Here is a 17,628-nt window from a genome sequence, read left to right as displayed (position 1 = left end):
ATAATTTCGATTTGCGAAGACTCGAGATCAAAGTCCGGCACAAGTCCATTTCTGAAACCTACGTTTGACCGGACCTGCTACCAGAATCAACATGCAGTTATCTCCAAGTCGGAATGCACTGAGATCTGACAGATTTTTGCATAAGGCTGTTGGCCAACTGTGCATGTAAATAAATAAATAGTGAGTAAACCTGTTTGTTTAATCACAGGTGGGCTCATGGTGGGGTGGATTTGACTTGGAGGGGACCCGTGCGGGCATTTGATCTTCATTTGCAAACAGAAGTCATGTAAATGATTATCTCCATATAGAGAGGAAAAGTCACCGGAAGACACTGGACATGCATTCTTATGCCAGGTGTGAACTAACATGCCTGGAGCTGTCCGCTTGTGTTAGGATCACAAAGAAGCCTGTTACTTCCAGGTCTGAATGGTGCCTCTGATTGGTTGTAGCCACAGCAGGTGTGGATCATCACGTCTTACTGTGGAATCCTTACGTGACCTCTGAGCCGGTGTGCGCCCTTGGTGGACACACAAGCCCCGTCATTGCTGTCTGCTTCCTGCAGACCAAGCAACAACTCCTCAGCTACTCCAAAGATAAGGTAGGAGTGCCCTTCAGTGGGTGCGCAGACCCGCTACTAGTGCAGATAATGTAGAGATGAAGAGCCCCGTAATTGTAATATTAATTGTTATTCCTTGCTTTAATTACTGCAGACGAACGAGGTGTTGGGGACGAGCCTGTTTCACATTTTTCTTGCCACTGTCAGCTGGTGTTTCGTTTAAAGCCTTGTTTTATTTTCTGATGCAAAGAGGATGTTGGTGCTTCTGTTGCTTTTCCTCTCCCTGTTGTAGCACCGTGCATGTTTGCCTTCTCTTTGGCTTTTCTGAAGAGAATGAATATTTTAGAAGTGATTTATGTTCCATCTGCCTCTGCTCAAACACCATCTGCCACTGCAAGAAACTCTGAAGGCTTTACCTCAGTTCACTCTGAAAGAATTTCTGGAGCAGCGACAGGCATGTTGTTGCCGTTAGAAGCAATATGGCCACTAAAACTGCAACCAGAGGAGCAGTTCTTCATGGTGCAACGATGTATTTGCTTGGTAATCACTGAATAAAAGTTTTTTTGTAGGAGCGATAGCTTTTAGTGGCACTTTTCTTTTTTAGGAACATGTGGATATGTACCAAAATATCTGCCCTGAAGCACAGACACATAAGAGCCCTTATTATCCTTCCAGGTGCTCTGTCTGTGGGATGTGTCCAGCCAGCTGTGCACACACCGTCTGGCCGGTGTCTTTCCAAACATACAGGGGGACACACACCCCTTCCTGTTTCTCAATGAGGAGCGCCAGCACCTTGTGCTTTCATTCAACAGCCTGCTTCTCCTGCTGGAATCCAAGAGGGAGGAGAAGAAAACCAGTAGCCATGAACATCCTGTTACCTGTGTGCTGTATAACAGTCGGTTCAGACAGGTATGTCAGTGACATGGTCTTCTGTGACCTGCTGTTTTATTTCTTTGTGTTTCCACATGTACAATTAATACAATAGGTAAGTTCTCCAGTTCTTCTCACTCCTCTTAACAAGCTGTTTCCCACTGACGCGGCAGCAGACACCAAACATGTGAAAATGAGCACCTATTGTGCGACACTCGTGTTTTTCTTCCTCCTCTTGTTCCCATTATGTATTCTTCAGCGGTGGCTTAGCGCTAAAATAAGCGTGGAGAATGGATTGGTTATGTGAGCATCATTAAAGAATGCATTAGCGCCTTTGCTGTAGCATAACATGGATCAAACTCTCTCTGCAGGTAGTCAGCAGCGACTCTGCCTCCTCTGTGATCTTCTGGCTGACTGACACAGGACAAAAGGTCAAGCAGTTCCACCGTTGCCATGGTGATGCTGAGATCTCCACCATGGCCCTAGACGTTACGCAGACCCGACTGTTTACCGCGGGCGCCGACGGAGAGGTCAAAGTAGGTGGACAGGCGTACGCACACACACACACACACACACACACACACACACACACACACACACACACACACACACACACGGATTTGTACGGATATGAAGATGCACAGTACAGCTGCCGGCTAGTCCTCATGGAAATGTTAAAGCCTGAGTGAAATGCAAAATTAAAGTGTGAATTAATGTGGAGTAGCAGCTTTTTAGGACAATGTTTCTAGGAAATTGTTGTATTTACTCCTGATATGGGCACTACAAAATAGATGTGTGCAGCTGCAAACCAGCATGGTTACATTTACATCAGCTGCGACTCACTGTGTTAGATTATTGTGTGATTAACTGTTGGCTAATGGCCAAACGTGGATTTGAAGGGACAACACCAGCTTTTTGACAAACTGGCACAAATTTCCCCCCGAAAATGGTAAAATGGTTGGTGTTTGTGTCTAATGGGTCTAAAGGTACTTGCCAATTTCCCCACTGGATCACTGTGAATTCAAATAGTGTTTTTTCTCAGGTGCTGGAGACTATCAGAGGTGATTATCAGATGATATATGTTGTAAGACAAACAATATTCCTAAGAATTTAGATTTAGCAATATCATTTAGTGTTCCCATTTGTATCTCTAGCTGTGTCAAGCTGATGTGGGTGCTTTATGGCAATGCTGAATATTTTTCAGTGTGAGGAAGAATATTTTTTGTTTGCTGTATTGTTATTTTATCACTTTACAATATTAATTTTTTTTTTACAAGTTTATATCTTCATTAATATGAAATAATACTTTATTTTGTATCGCCTTAACTTCCGTCAGCAATAACACTGTGTTTTGAGTTCATTCCTGCCTCCGTGAGCTTGCGTTTGGGTCCTCATCCTGCCTGCACACAGCCTAATCATGACAGAATCAAATCTTACTGATCTCATTTACATTTTTCAGGGTTTGCAGGATATGCTATAATGTGTAATCCTGCCTCTGTACACCGCCACAGTGAATAAAACATCAAAAAAATCCAGATGTGATTGAAATTCAAGGGGTTTGACCAACATTTTGTTTTACCAATTTGGGACAGTTAATGCTGTTAATACATAAACAGTAGCTCGAAGGTAACTGGACAATCTAACGTAATTTTAACTGGAAGTATTATTTTTAAGAGTTGGATGAAAATCCTTTGCAGTCGATGACTGCCTGATGTCTAGAACGTGGACGTGAACAAATGCTACGTTTGCTCCCTTGAGTCGCTCTGCCGGTCCACCTTCAGTTGCTGCTTGTTTGTGGGTCTCTCTGCATTCACGTTTTTATTCAGTAACTGAAAAGCTGCATTGCTGGGTTTAGATCAGGTGACTGATATATCCTGTTTCTTTTGTCTTGAGAAACTCTTGGGTGACTTTCAAGGTATGCAATGAGTCATTATCCATTTACACTGTGAAACTCTGATCAGTTATACAGTGTTTGGCTGAATCTGAGCAGAAAGTATAGTCCTGTACACTTCACACAGTTAACACTCACATCAATAAACACTAGTGACTGGGTTCCACTGGCAGCCGACATCTTAACAGAGCTGACAGGCAGTCGTGCCTCTCTGAGAGAGATCACAACTTGGTTAAATGCTGTGAAATTGTTTTATTTAACCATGGAAATAATTCTGTCATCATGCACTTTATGTGTCTTCTGTGGTCTGTCAGGCCTTTTTGGTGTTGCTGAGCATTCTTCCACTTAAGAATGAACCATGTTGTTGATTTAATCCTTCCTAAAGTTTTTGCTGAATGATTTTTTGGGCCCTGCGACAGACTGGCAACCTGTCCAGGGTGTACCCCGCCTCTTGCCCTGTGACAGCTGGGATAGGCTCCAGCGCCCCCCGCGACCCTGAAAAGGATAAGCGGAAGCGCCAGCCGGACATAAGAATTATTAATGAGGGCTGGGGAATCAAGTTTGCTCAGACCCGAGAGCAGATTGTGCACCTCATTAAAGAAAACAGGCAAAAAAGTGCAGAACTAAAAGAAATGACCAACCAGCTCCACGACAAGAAAACGATGAGTGATAAGATACAACGGGATCTCCAATACATGGACCGAAAAAATCGGCTCCTCCAAAGACAGCTCCATGAAGCTGTGGAAGAAAAGAATAAATTCCTCCAACAGAAGGAAGAGCATGACAAAAAGCAACGAGACATGCAGCACGAACTGAAGAGCATGCAGGAAAAATACCGAATGCTGAAAGAAAGCCTGGATGAAACACTGTGCCAAAATAAAGACCTTCTTCAACAGAAAGAGCAACAACAAGAAAGACTGAAAGAAGGAAAACGCATCGTCCAGGACTTTGAGTCTAAAAATCTAAAACTGCAAGAGTTTTGTAATCAGCTGGAGGACAGCAACTAAAGTGGAAGAAGAAAAGGACAAACTGGTTCTGCCGGAGGTTTCTGCCCGTTTAAAGACAGTTTTTCCTCCCCACTGTCGCCAGTGAAACTAAACTGGGAAGTCATAAAGGAACTGACTCACGAGGAAACACATGGAGGGGCACACAGTCATGAGCGAGAACGCGACACAGAACTGAGGGAGACGCGGACATAAATACACAGAGGGTTAACGAAGGAAGTGGGAGCACACGGGGAACACAGCTGAAACAGATAATCGTAACGAGACAGGGAAGGAGTGAACACAACATGACGCATACTGACGAGAGACTGTCAAAGTAAAACAGGAAGTACACAGAGGTTCAGACAGGAGAGAGAGAGCACAGACATAACAGGCTGGGGAAAACATTGAATGAAACACAAGGAGGGGAGACGAGGGCTCACAGATACAGAGGGGCACACAGGGGGTAAAAGTCACAAGGGGAAATCAAATAAGGAACAACTTAACAGAGCAACCCAGGAACCATGGCCTAAATAAAGAACAAAATACAAAATTACATGAAAACTAACAATTCTGGGCCAACATGGCCCAGGACAGATTCGTTAGATCTAAATATTCATTTATGAGAAAAATCTGTTTTCTTACACTGTCGTTTGTCACTAGATCTCCTCAGGGCAGAATCCCGTCTTGCACAGTTTCTTCTTTGTTGGTAGTTTAAAGATCTTTTAGCTGGCAAGCCATTTCCTCATTTAGTAAGCTCTAGTTAAGTTTCAGTGTCTGGAAATAATGTTACAAATATTAATGTTGATATTTTACCAAATTGTAGTGGAATCATTTCAGTCAGACTAATCAGACTAGCACATATGTTTGCAATCCAGTTTTTACTACAAAAATAACAGCTGTGAGAATCTCAAACATAATAACAAGTTTTAATCATTACTGAACATGTAATAAAAAGAGCTTATCATCCAGGAGTTTGAAGCACTTGTGAGCTTTGTTCAGTAGATTTCGCTCGTAGGAATTTCCGTTTTCTAAGTTATTTGCTTCCAGATGTTTGCAGTGGCATTATGTTTGGATCCCAAGCTGCCCCTGCTTCACACACAAAGGAGCTTCTGACTGAATTACAGCTATTTCTCATGTAATTTCAACTAATGGAAACTCTAATTCAAGATATCCATAATTACATTTCAGCTATAGAAAAGGAAACTCTGAGATATCATTAACATCATTTTGAATAGTTAGAATTACAGCTCAAGATGTCTACAACCTCATTCTGACTAGTTAACCCCTCATTTAAAACGTATAATGAGGAGAAGGCAGTTATCTCGAATTGAGGGGAATTAAATATATCTTCAGTCGGAATTGTAACTAATCAGAAATTAATTTTAGATATCCAAAATGGGAGTTTTTCCAAGTAGTAATTCCACTGCAGATTCAGCCCATATTCATTTTGGATTTGAAAAATGCAATTAAGAATATCTGAAAGAGAATGTGCAGTGCACTTAAATGGACACCATTTCTCCGAGAGACAACGACCTTTTTGATATCTGAAATGTTCTTTTTGGGCTCCGAAGAATTGAATGACAGATTTCTGCAATACACATCCAGTGTAGGTATTAAATGTGAAAACAGCTTGCCATATGTAGCATTCTGAGACTGTTTTTAATGACTTTGAGCTTACTGCAGTAGTTCTCTGCGAATAAATAAAATAATTATGCATTTTTGCAATCAATATAATCAACCACATCAGCTCTCTGACCCCATGAGACCTTGTGAGAATGCATCCATGTGCAAGTAGCGTCAGAAATACTTGCACCGCTGCTTGAAACAACCACACAAGTCATTCTCAGCAGAAGAAGCAGGGCCCCCCCTGGGCCAATTAGTAACACGATGCATCATCGCTCCAATTTTCATCAACAATGAACCCGTTGTGTAGCAGTTAGGGCCATTCCAAATGTGAAATTTTGACCTTTTAATTACAGTGTCCCCATTGAGCCAATCAGTGTTTCTTTGTGAAATTGCACAAACAAAGACGCAAAGTGCGTCATCGTGTAAAATTGGACACAGAAGAAGAAATGGTGCCTGAGCTGTGACGGGGGATTAAAGCCCTAATGTCATGTTGCCTTATCCTTCCTTGGGGGGAAAAATGACACTTTCAAAAGTAGAAAAACACACATTGGTTTTATTTATTTTTTTAAATCCTTTTTTTAGACAAGAAAATAAAGCTGTAATTCCATTTCTAGTAAATTTCCTTAAGCAACATACACCCACTGGGCGCTTTGTTAGCTGCAGCTTCCCAGTACTGGGTTGCCTTCAGAGCTGCTTCAATGGCACAGATTCTGCAAGGTCCTGAAAACAGTCCTCAGGGATTTTGGTCCATGGACATGACAGCATCACACAGCTCATCCATGATGAGAATCTATTGTTCCATCACATCCCAGAAGTGCTCTATTGGATTAATCAGAATGCAGGATCAGAGGATCAGAAGATGGGTATGCTGTGGTCATAAAGGGCTGAACATGGTCACCAACAATATTCAGGTAGGCTGTGGTGTTTAAATTATGCCCAGCTGGTACTAAGGGGTGCAAAAATAAAATATCCCCACATGATTACATCACCACCCCCCACCTGAAGAGTTAAAACAAGGCAAGACGGAGCCATGGTTTCCTGTTGTTTACGGTAAATTCTGACTATACCATCGTAATTTTTCAGAAGAAATTGAAACTCTTCCCACCGGGCAATGTTTATCCAATCTTCTGTTTCGGTGAGCCCGAGTTAACTGTAGCCTCGGTTTCCTACTCCTAGTTGTCAGGAGTGGCACCCGGTGTGATCTTCTGCTGCTGTAGCCCATCTGGTTCAAGGCTCAGCATGTTGTGCATTCAGAAATATACTAACTGGTTGTAACAAGTGGTTACAACAAGTATTTCTACCCAAAGCTGCCACTCACTGGATATTTTCTCATTTTGGGACCATTCTTTTTAAACTCTAGAGGTGGTTTTGCAGTTTCTGAAATACTCAGACCAGCCCACCTGGCATCAACAACAATGCTACATTCAGAGCCACTTAAATCCCCTTTCTTCCTCATTCTGATTCTCAGTTTGAACTCCTGCAGCTTGTCTTGACCATGGCTATATGTCTAAATGCACCGACTTGCTGTCTTGTGATTACATATTTGCATTAATGAGCAGTTGAGGGTGTACCAAAGACTTTAAAAACATTTCGTGTTGTCCAAATGCATTTAAGTGTTATTTTGGCTTCTTTTCAGGTGTGGGACTGTAACGGCCGCTGCCTTCACAGAATGAATGCCGGCCTGGGTCGTGCTGTCAGACTCTCTCAGGTGTTGTTGCTGAAGAGAAGCATACTGGTGATGGGCTGGGAAAGGTAGTCGTGTATATATTTAAGAGATGTTATTATTTTGATTATTGTTGTTTTGCTCATTTGTGTTTCATTTTAAACACTAAATCCATAATGTACAACACTGAACAACTGTGTGTAAAAATGACTGTGTGTGAAAGCATCTGCGTGTGTGTTTGTGTGTTTCTGTCCTTTCTTGCTCTGTCTGGCTGCCAAAAGCTCAGAGCCAACCAGACATCTGGACCCTAACAAGTCAAAACGCTCCAGGGCGCTCATATTTGCTTTACTATCACTACCTCATATTTGTGTGATAGTGTGTGTGTGTGTGTCTATTCTTTTTATACTCACATCACATCTGCTCTTCATCATCATCATCATCATTTCACACCCAGTGAGCTGAACTCAGCAGTGTGCTATCATCAAGTTATACGACTCGCTCTCTTTCTGTCTTTCCGTCTCATCGCCACATGCGCGCACACATCCCGACGCGCGCACGCACGCAGACACACTCTTTCTCGCTCTCTGGGGAGTCACAGTGGTAAAGAGAACATAGACGACAGATCAGCAGCAGTAAAAGAAAATGGTGCCGTTATGACTTTCATTACTCATATAATTTCCTGTTTCTTCGCATCAGCCTAGACCGCAGTTTAATCCATATAGCGCTGTGTCACATGGCATCCAATTCAAAGTCCTATCAGCTTCAGCTGCTCAAGCGATCTCACGCGGGTTGAAATATCCACATCCCACTGCTAGACATACTTCTCAGTTTGAAACCAAAGTGCATCATTATTTCATTTCACATGCAGCAGCAGCTCAACAATAAAAAGCAAAAGTTCTGTGATGAGAGAACAAAAGAGTAAAGAAGAAGAACTCATTGCAGGTGTGCTAAAAGTCCTCCTGAGATGAGTATTAAAGTGTTGCATATTCATGATATCCCCTGTGGCGCTGTAGTGTAAAGGAACTGCTTCCATGTTCATTACCAACACTGCCTTGATGCATTGCAGGTGTAAAGCAAAGTTTGAATGTGTTGCAGAGGAGGTATAATTTATGGAATAAATAGCTGATTAATGCAATGTTTCTTCAGACTACGGGGGGAAAAAGCAATTTGATGGGGGCAGCATGGATGGCGAGGTTCAAAATTTGTAGTGAAATTAAATGAATATGATTTTTGTTGGGAAAATAAACAAACGAGTCTGCTAATGCTATAATGATTACCTTTAATGCACTCAAATTCAAGTTATTTCTTTTTTTAAATGAGCAAAATAAAACTTTTTTCTTTGGGGGGTGGGGGTGGGACATAAGCCTGCTACAGTTCTGTGTAAAAGTCTTCGACCAATCGTCATATCTTTATATTTTCCTTCCAAGGAGTCACGCCTTATTGTAGCATTTTTAACGTGCGCAGTAGGTCTCCAGGTTAAGCCTCTTAACACTGACCTATGAATCATGCAATCTTAAAAAGGGCACCGATCTCGAATACATGAACCACATAACAGACAACTTAGCAGAGGATACATTTTAAATGGTGTCTTTTGGCACTTTGTTGTTAGCAGCCTGTCGTAGAAGCACATTATTTGTTCCAATTTCCTTTGTTGAATCTATAGAAAATCCCAAAGATAACACAGTTCAACAGGCATAAAATAGGATTTTTGCACCAACGAGGTGATTCCCAAAGGACTATTAGCTGAAAATGACATATCTCAGCATGCTGTGATCTACACATGGCCCCGCATTGCACTGCTCCCTTCACCTCCAATTTAATCCATGCTGAGATTCTTTCCTTAAGTAATTTAAAGAAACTGGACAAGTAGAGGACAAAAGGAAGGCCTAGAGGGCCTAAAAGTACTATGTACAGCAGATGAATATTATCTGAAAGTCATGTCTTTAAGAAATAGGAAAAAAAAAATCTGACAAAGGCCCAAAGAGATGCATTTGACCCTTTAGTTGATCCATTAACTGTTCACTGAAGCCTCATCAGAAACTATCTGGGTAGCTGTCAACAAGCCGTCTTAAGGAAGGGAAATGGGGACACAATGAAACACTGTCAGTCATGGATTGGCCTCTCCTGGAGCTGGACCTCAACATCACTGAAGCAGTGTGGATTCATCTTGACAGAGAGCAGAACAACAGGTAGCCAACATCCAAAGAAGACCTTCGAATGTCCTTCAAGAAGCCTGGAGAACTAGTCCTGAAGACTACAAGCTACAAGAAACCTGTCTATAAGAGTTCAGGTTGTGTTAAAGAATAAACGTTGTCATAACAAATACAGACTTTCAACATCTGAGATTTGTAAATTTGATTATTTTTTGCCTTATTTACTGTATTTCCATGTGTATTTGCTGCACCTATTTCCCAGCATAATATAAAAAAATGAGAGGTGACTGTTGGGTCTGCGCTTCTACAGGCCCTGCTGGTTTAGAGACTTATTCCCGTTAACAAAGCAAGACGATGAGCCCTCATCTGGGACTCTCCTCAGCTCTTTCTGGGACAGTGGCGCGGCTGCCCCTCTGTTGGTCTTCCTTGGTCTCTTGTGTTCTGGGGGCCTCTGGATGTCTGGAGTTTTGATCTCCTCCATACCTGCTTCATGCCCTGGAGGACGGGGCTGTGGCCCCCCCACACCCTCTAGCAGATCATTACATGAAGGAACCTTTTAAAAAAACAAAAAACAAACGCATCCATGCTCACAGGTGTACACACGGGTGATCACACCCACAAACTATACCCTTTTTGGCTCCTACCTCAAAGCACACTGTGTTCTGTTGATCTTATGTGCTGCACAATAATGTTTAATATTTAGTATTTACTGTCATATTCCCATATATCATTGTGATGTTGTTTATTCTATTACTCTTGTTCTCTTCTGCTTGTTTTCTTTTTTCTTTCTCAGCAGGTGATCCAGGTGATTGATATATGCATTTTTTTCTTCTCTGCCCGTTCTGTTGGTTTTTGTCTTTTGCCCTTCTCCCCCGTCCCTCTTCTCAGCTGTTTCTCTTTCCCTCTTTCTTTCTCCCCTTCTTTCCCCCAGTCAAGTCTGTCCCGTATTCAGTAAGTGAAAATAAAATAAACAATAAAAGGTGAATCAAATGGACCATTATGGCAAGGCTGGGATGGTCAGTTTGGTAAAGTAAATCCGTTGGGCATCTTTCTTTGCCTTTAGACAACAATTCTGAGGGCAAAAGAGCCAAACGGGACAGGCAAAAAAAAACAAAAACAAAAAAAAACAAAACAAAAAAAAAAACAAAGCAAGACGAACAGCTCAACCGGTTTTCACATGCTAGCAAGGGGAATGGACGGCAGCAGTCCTCTGCCGTTGGTGTCAAGCGAGTCCAAAGAACCAGCTTCCCCTACAGCCTTTTATTTCTGTGACACACAGTTTACACAAACACTCATTGTAAACCCCCCTATAAAAGGTTAAAACACTGTGTGTGTGTGTGTGTGTGTGTGTGTGTGTGTGTGTGTGTGTGTGTGTGTGTGTGTGTGTGTGTGTGTGTTTGTGTTTGGGGGTGCGTTTGTGTGACCTCCTGCTCACCAAAATGGTCATAAAGGCAGGAAGTTTACTAAACAAGAAAACAGAACCTTCATGTGCCTATAATAAAACACTACAGCCTCCCCACCATTCAACAGGCTGGGGAGGGCAATATAAACAGGAGAATGTCTTTGATCATACAGTTTGAACCAAGACTTACAAATTTAAGTACAATAATGGCAACATTTAACAATTTGACTCCAACAGTGACTCTATACTTTTACACAGTACTGTAACTACTGTGTAACTAACTAGCAAGTACTGTTGCTAGGGCTGCTCCGAACTGCCAGTGATACTGATGATCATTATAATAATAATTTAATATAACATGTATCCTGATTAACACATATGTTGCCTAAAGAAAGAGAATTAATAATGATGGTCCAGTGTGCATCTTATCTTAAAACTGTGTTGGAGTCATTTTTACACCATTTCCTTCCCTCTGTGTTTGTCCCTCTGTAGGAAGTTAACAGTTTTCCGCCTGCATTCCTTCTGGCAGTCTACTGTTGAGCCCTGTGAGTGGAAGGGGGGACTCCAGCATCGCGGTGCTGTACTGTGTGCCGCATTCCAGCCCCCACAGACTCTAGTGACAGGTGTGTGTTTGTACATGCAACGTAAATGTTTCTTTTACTCAGTAAAGTTTTGCAGTAACAGAAGCGTCATTAACAATGCATGTGTGCATTCATGCCTGTAGCTTTTGTGTGCACCTTTCCTTTTCGATTACGCTTTCACAGCTTATAAGAACGAGAGCTTGTGCAGAAGAGAGAGTTGGAAGAAAGGGGGAAAAAAACAAACACAGGCTAGGAAATTAAAATGAATCTGAGAAAACAGACTTTAGTTAACTGAAAAATAACTGGCTGCAGTTATCTGCTGATTAAAGTAAGTGGTGTTGTTATCAAAGGACTCAAGCTTCACGCTTCTCTGTCTCTGCTGGAAATGGCTGTGTGTGTGTTTTTTGTGTGTTTGTGCACATGTGAAGGTAGAAAGAGACTTAATAGAGCTCAGAATTCACAATCAAAGAACTGTACTCTCTCTCTCGCTCTCTCTCTCTCTGTGTGTGTGTGTGTGTGTGTGTGTGTGTGTGTGTGTGTGTGTCTCCATTTTTGGATTTTTTCTCTTTGTTGTTGTTGAACGTCAAATAATAGCCACAGTATAAACACAACAAAACTCTACAATATAAGTAAAAAAAACCATAAAAAATAATGAAAAAGTGAAGTGAAAATACCCTAATTAGAAACTCCCCATGTGGCAGATACAGTAGACCTGCCAGGCCCTTTTAAGTCGGTGTTCTCCCCTGTTGGCCTTTGTTGGTACAAACCACATTACTCAACAACAAGCACAACAGCTTCCATTTTCTCTGTTGTGGGCTGACATTTGCCTCCACCACAGACCGAAACCTTTAAATGTGAGAATGCCTTAATTTGCCATTTCCATCTTAATTAAATTTGCAATTAGAAGCAAGTAAACTGGAAAGGTCGTCAAGTATAATGAGGACAAAAAACCCTCACACGTGTTCCTGTCAGTACCGCAACTCACTAGAAAGTGAAGAAATCCCTGTATGTCTGTCTGCGCTCTGAGTGTGGAGGGGAGGGGCTTCAAACATAGACAGGTGACACAGGGACTCATAAACTGAGATGAAATGAAAGAAGTGTGTTTGTTTTTTTTAAGTGAAAAAACTAGAAATGCACAGATTGCACTTTTGATTGGCTGATTATGATTTTGTTTCACAAGTTTTTTCCACTTCAGATTGTCATATGAGACTGGCAGAGACTGACATCTAGCAGTTTGGAGGACCACATAATTTTACAAGCATAACCCTTTTTTCCCCTCGTGTGTGCTTTTCACTCGAGTGTTTCTCATAAAAAAACAGAAACTATCTTTTGAAAGCAGTTTTCCTTTATTGGTTAAATTGATCCTTTGCCCAATAAATCGCAATCTTCCAGGTTTGTGTCAGCAGATTGGGTGGGGTCTTTTCCTTTCCAGCATGACTATGCCCCAGTGCACAAAGGTAGATCCATAAAGGCATGGTTGAATGAGCCTGGTGTAGAAGAACTTGACTGGCTCGCACAAAGCCCTGATCTCAACCCCATCAAACACCTCTGAGATGAACTAGAATTACTGCAAGCCAAGCACTTCCCCTCCAGCAGCTGTCTCATCTCACAAATGATCTGGATAAATGGGCTGAGATTCCCACAGATACACTCCAAAATCTTGCGGAAAACCTCCCCAGAAGAGTGGAAGCTATTAAAGCTCCAAAGGTGGGACGGACTCCACATTAATGCCTATGGATTTAGAATGGAACGCCATCAAAGCTCATACTGATGTCAGTGTGTAGGTGGTCAAAAGCTTTTGCCCCTGTCCCTCGCCAAACAAATGCAGGTGCAACAGATTTACAGTTTATAAATAAACTAAGCAACTAACAGTGAACGAAAAAGATACTAGAATGTTGACTAGTGACCAACAGTCAGCTATGATGCTTTTTTTCTGCGACATGCAGTAATTAAACAACTTTTTTTTGTATTTGAACACTGATATTTTTCTGATAAGACACCTAAAACATACATTCACAATTATTAATGGCATAACGTGTGGGTTATACAAAGCTGAACCTGCAAAGGGCAGAGGTAGTGAAGGTGGATGAGTTTCTAACCATCCAAAGCCACTCAGTGCACTCACAGAGCAGTAAAGAAGACAGTGCAGACAGGGTGGAGTGAGTGGAGGGTGGATGCAGGGTTTGGAGATGGTGTCACTGCCAAAAAGACAAGAGGATGTGAGCCAGTGGTGACAGATGTTAAGAATTTCACTCTGAATTCTCATTATTAATTAATTAATAAAAATCATTAACCTAATCTAATCAGTGAATGAATGTTTTTAAAACTAACAATCAGCAGGAGCCACATTAAAACCCACCGTAATGTAACAGTCTGGTTATACCTAATAAGGGCGACAGCTAATTTAAGTTTGTAGTTTTCTAAATCTGCAGAATTGGTGTTTGGATGAAATGGTTAGATGACGACATTAAGAAAACTCAAGTGTTAATACTGGAGGCTACGCAATCAACCTGTTCTTACAGGCACTGTTTAAACAGGCTCTGCACTGGTTCATCCAATAAGCTCAAGATCTATTCCCAATAAAAAAGTTACAAGCAGTTCTCTTTTCACATTCTGTTTCTATACTTGTATTTTCTAATTCTGATTCTCTCTGCCTCTCCCTCCCTGAGTCCTTGGAGAAACAATTACTCAGTACCTCACTGAGGGTAGAACTGTTACACAAAAACAAAACAAAAACACAAAACAAAACAAAAACCTGAACACTGAAGAACATTTTCCGGCGTTACCATCAAAATGATTTGGCAGCTGATTAGTGCATGGACTCAGCGGCGTGAGCTGCAAATGACTCGTGTCCTAAAATCACACCAGCGCTTATTAAAATGCAGAAACACTGGGCGCCTCTGGCTAATGGAAGAGCAGACGAGAAACGTTCGTCTTCCAATCACTCTATTTTTCATCCCACTTCTTCGAGTTCATGTGAACTTTTCAAAAACATTTTTTCCAAAGTTTTTATGCATGATTTAAAAAAAGAAAAGAAAAAAAGAAGCTTCTAAGCTTCTTGTGGACCTTGCAATCCCCCCTCCCTCCTTGGCACTTGATCACATCTGCCAAGCTGTCACACTGAGTATCAGCCATCATTAACAGAGAAACCAAGTAGCTGCTCTTTACATGGACAAATACATAGAATTAACGGCTCTGTCATGGTTTTTAGCATGTGAAGACGGCTTGCTTTGAAATGTCGGCATGACCCCTCAGTACTCATCACTTTCTAAGATTTTTTTTCCTTTTGCCTGGGGGATTGAACTGGCAATCCTCCAGCCACTGGTCCACTTGTATAACCCTCAAACTGCAAACACCCTGCACCCAATTTGCCCCAGTATGCTCTTCACTTTGTAAAGTTGTATCATTTTGGCTCACGTATTGAAAGTTCAGCTGCAGTTTACCAGTCTGTGTGAGCAGCGTGCAGACACAAACTGCAGGGCCCCTCTCTGGCCTTCTGAGACAGATCAAGCCCACAGATAAGTACTGAGAGCGATAAAGTGAGGGATGGAGGTGGAAAGGTAGATAAGAGGGGTATTCTCAAAGCTGGAGGGAGAAATGGTTTGGAAGGAAATGAATAGTTGGAGCTAGAACAAAAAGCACGATTCAGGAGCTACTTTAGAAACTTGGAAACTTCTTCAAAGTTCGCTGTGCAATTTCTTTCCCCGTGCTCAGCCCCCCGCCATCAATTTATTTATCCATTTTTATCTAATCTCTGTACTTTAGACTGCCCACCCCCCTCCATCTACACATAGCCCCGCATTGCACTGCTCCCTCCACCTCCAATTTAATCCAAAATGCCCAATTTGAATTATGTTTATTAGAACTCTCGCAGTGGAAGCAAGGGTGAAATGAATGTGTTTCTGCCTTTCGAGCATCTATGTGTCTGTCTGTGCGTGCATGTTGTACGGCTGCAGGGAGGGTGCTTGTATATTTTAAGAAAAAACTTTGGAAATGTGCAGGCTGAATGCAAATGAGTCACCTCATAAATCACATTTTTTATATTTTGAGCTTCAGTGCTTTAACGTCTAGAAGGAGAAAGCGTTAAGCTGGGGGGAAGATTCAAAAACATAACCTTTGCGACAGCTTTTCGTCATCAGAGGTGCTGGGATATCCACATCTGCTAACATCTTGTCCAAAAAATTCAGAAAATGGTGTAATTCATTCCTAACTCCTCCTACATTTGAATATCCTGTGTGTTACTCTCCTCCCCTGGCCTTTGGGCATATGAAAGGGATGGAAAAAAATGAATGAAAGGGAGGGGGTAAAGAAAAAAAAAAGGGTGAATCGCATTTGCATTGCTATTTCCTGCATTTCCACCCTTATCTTCTCGCACATTAAAGTAAAAGGTGCATGAGAACTGTGCGCTATTTTCTACATTAACTTTTGTTTTTTTGGAGTTGCAAATTCTTTCTTTGACAAATCCACCGAGCAAAAAGGCGGCATCTAAAAGCGATGACGCATTAGTTTCAGTTGGCTGCATATTTCTTCGGGGTTGTAGTGAGTAATGCTCTTTTCACATCAAAGCATCGGTGCTGCCAAGTTATGCGCTTGTGCCGCCGAGTGAAGGCAGTGGTGGCATCATGGCCACCAGTGAGAAAAGTCAATTTAAAGTTCTATTTGGCCTCGCACCTGCTTAGGAGACGGTGCACGTGTCTGTGTTTGTGTATATTATTTTTGTGAGTGTGTGTGTATGTGTGTGTGCGCACGCATCTGTTAGTTTGGGTCTCGAGTTGAATCAAGTTGTAGCAGGAACATTGGGTTGATGGGGGACTGAGGCCTCCTCATCCATATTCAGTGTTTGCTAGGTTCTGCTTGACTTCTCACTCACACACACACACACACACATGCACGCGCGCGCGCACACACACACGTGCATTTCGGTGCACACAAACACAGCAGGATATATGGGTTCTGTGTATCTCCTTCAGTCTAACCCCCCTTTTCACTTTTCCTTCCTTCCTTGAATCCCTTAATCCTTTGTGAATGAAAAACTTCCAAGCAACCAGTCACCAACTAATCTGAAGTTTGATGAATGGCCAAAATGTTTTGCAACAAATAGAAATAGCAAGCGCAGAAATCAAAGGACGTGATGACAACAATGAAATTTTTTTTTTTTTTTTGAGCAGAGGGGGCTCTTTTTGTGTATATATAAATCTGTTGGGGGAAAAATGGTAAACAATATTTAATATCATTGATATTAAATCAAGTGATGCCGCTTGAGTTGGCATTAAATGAGGCAGAGGAATGGAAGTTCAAAAATGACTCGGTGGAGTCAGAACTTTTTACCACAGACATTGTGCTGGTGGGTTAACTGGAACAGGTTCCATGGACTTCCACCAAAAAAAAAAAAAAAGCTGGCACCACAAATTTGCTGGGCCCAAAGCTGATTTTAATAAACATGGGAGGCGCTGCCGCGAGAAATTCACTAATGACTGGCTGATGTACCAGACAGATTCTGTCTGCAATGATTTTCATATCAAGGAAATTACTTGTCAAACCTGTCAAAATGTGAGATCGCTCTCACAAGGCATCCAAGGCAAACTGGCTCCATGCTGGCACTGACAGCAGTAGCACAGGCTCTGTAATGGTAAAAACTAGCTAAAAACTCATCTGACCTCTGTAGCCATTTGTGGGCTTGAGCGTATTCGCCAAAAATACAATGAGTATAACATCTTTGTTTCTGCCAAATCAATCAATCTTTTTAAAAACAAAATCATGTTTTACAAAACTGAACAAAAGTTTCGGGCAACCCCTCATTTCTTTATATTTTTGCTCCAAGGACCAAGACTTTCTTGTAAATGTTTAAAGTGGTCTTGAGCAATAGTTGTCCAGGATTTCTGAGGATCTTTTAAAAATTT

General features: G+C 41.7%; 1 pseudogene across 1 annotated transcript in view; it reads left to right on the top strand.

Moving 5' to 3' along the window:
- The window catches only part of LOC146559469 (cilia- and flagella-associated protein 337-like), a 39,827-nt pseudogene that overhangs the window by 11,997 nt on the left and 10,202 nt on the right, over positions 1-17,628 (top strand). Inside the window, exons 9-13 of the transcript XR_014888342.1 lie at positions 450-598; positions 1,232-1,465; positions 1,798-1,962; positions 7,566-7,681; positions 11,640-11,770. The product of XR_014888342.1 is annotated as a cilia- and flagella-associated protein 337-like (transcript). The remainder of the gene's footprint in view (positions 1-449; positions 599-1,231; positions 1,466-1,797; positions 1,963-7,565; positions 7,682-11,639; positions 11,771-17,628) is intronic.

Source organism: Mchenga conophoros, linkage group LG14 (assembly GCF_057382185.1).
Source record: "Mchenga conophoros isolate Kocher_MC1m ecotype Shallow Benthic linkage group LG14, M_conophoros_male_GT1.1, whole genome shotgun sequence".
NCBI classification, from domain to species: Eukaryota; Metazoa; Chordata; class Actinopteri; order Cichliformes; family Cichlidae; genus Mchenga; species Mchenga conophoros.
This window is presented reverse-complemented; position numbering and strand designations above follow the sequence as displayed.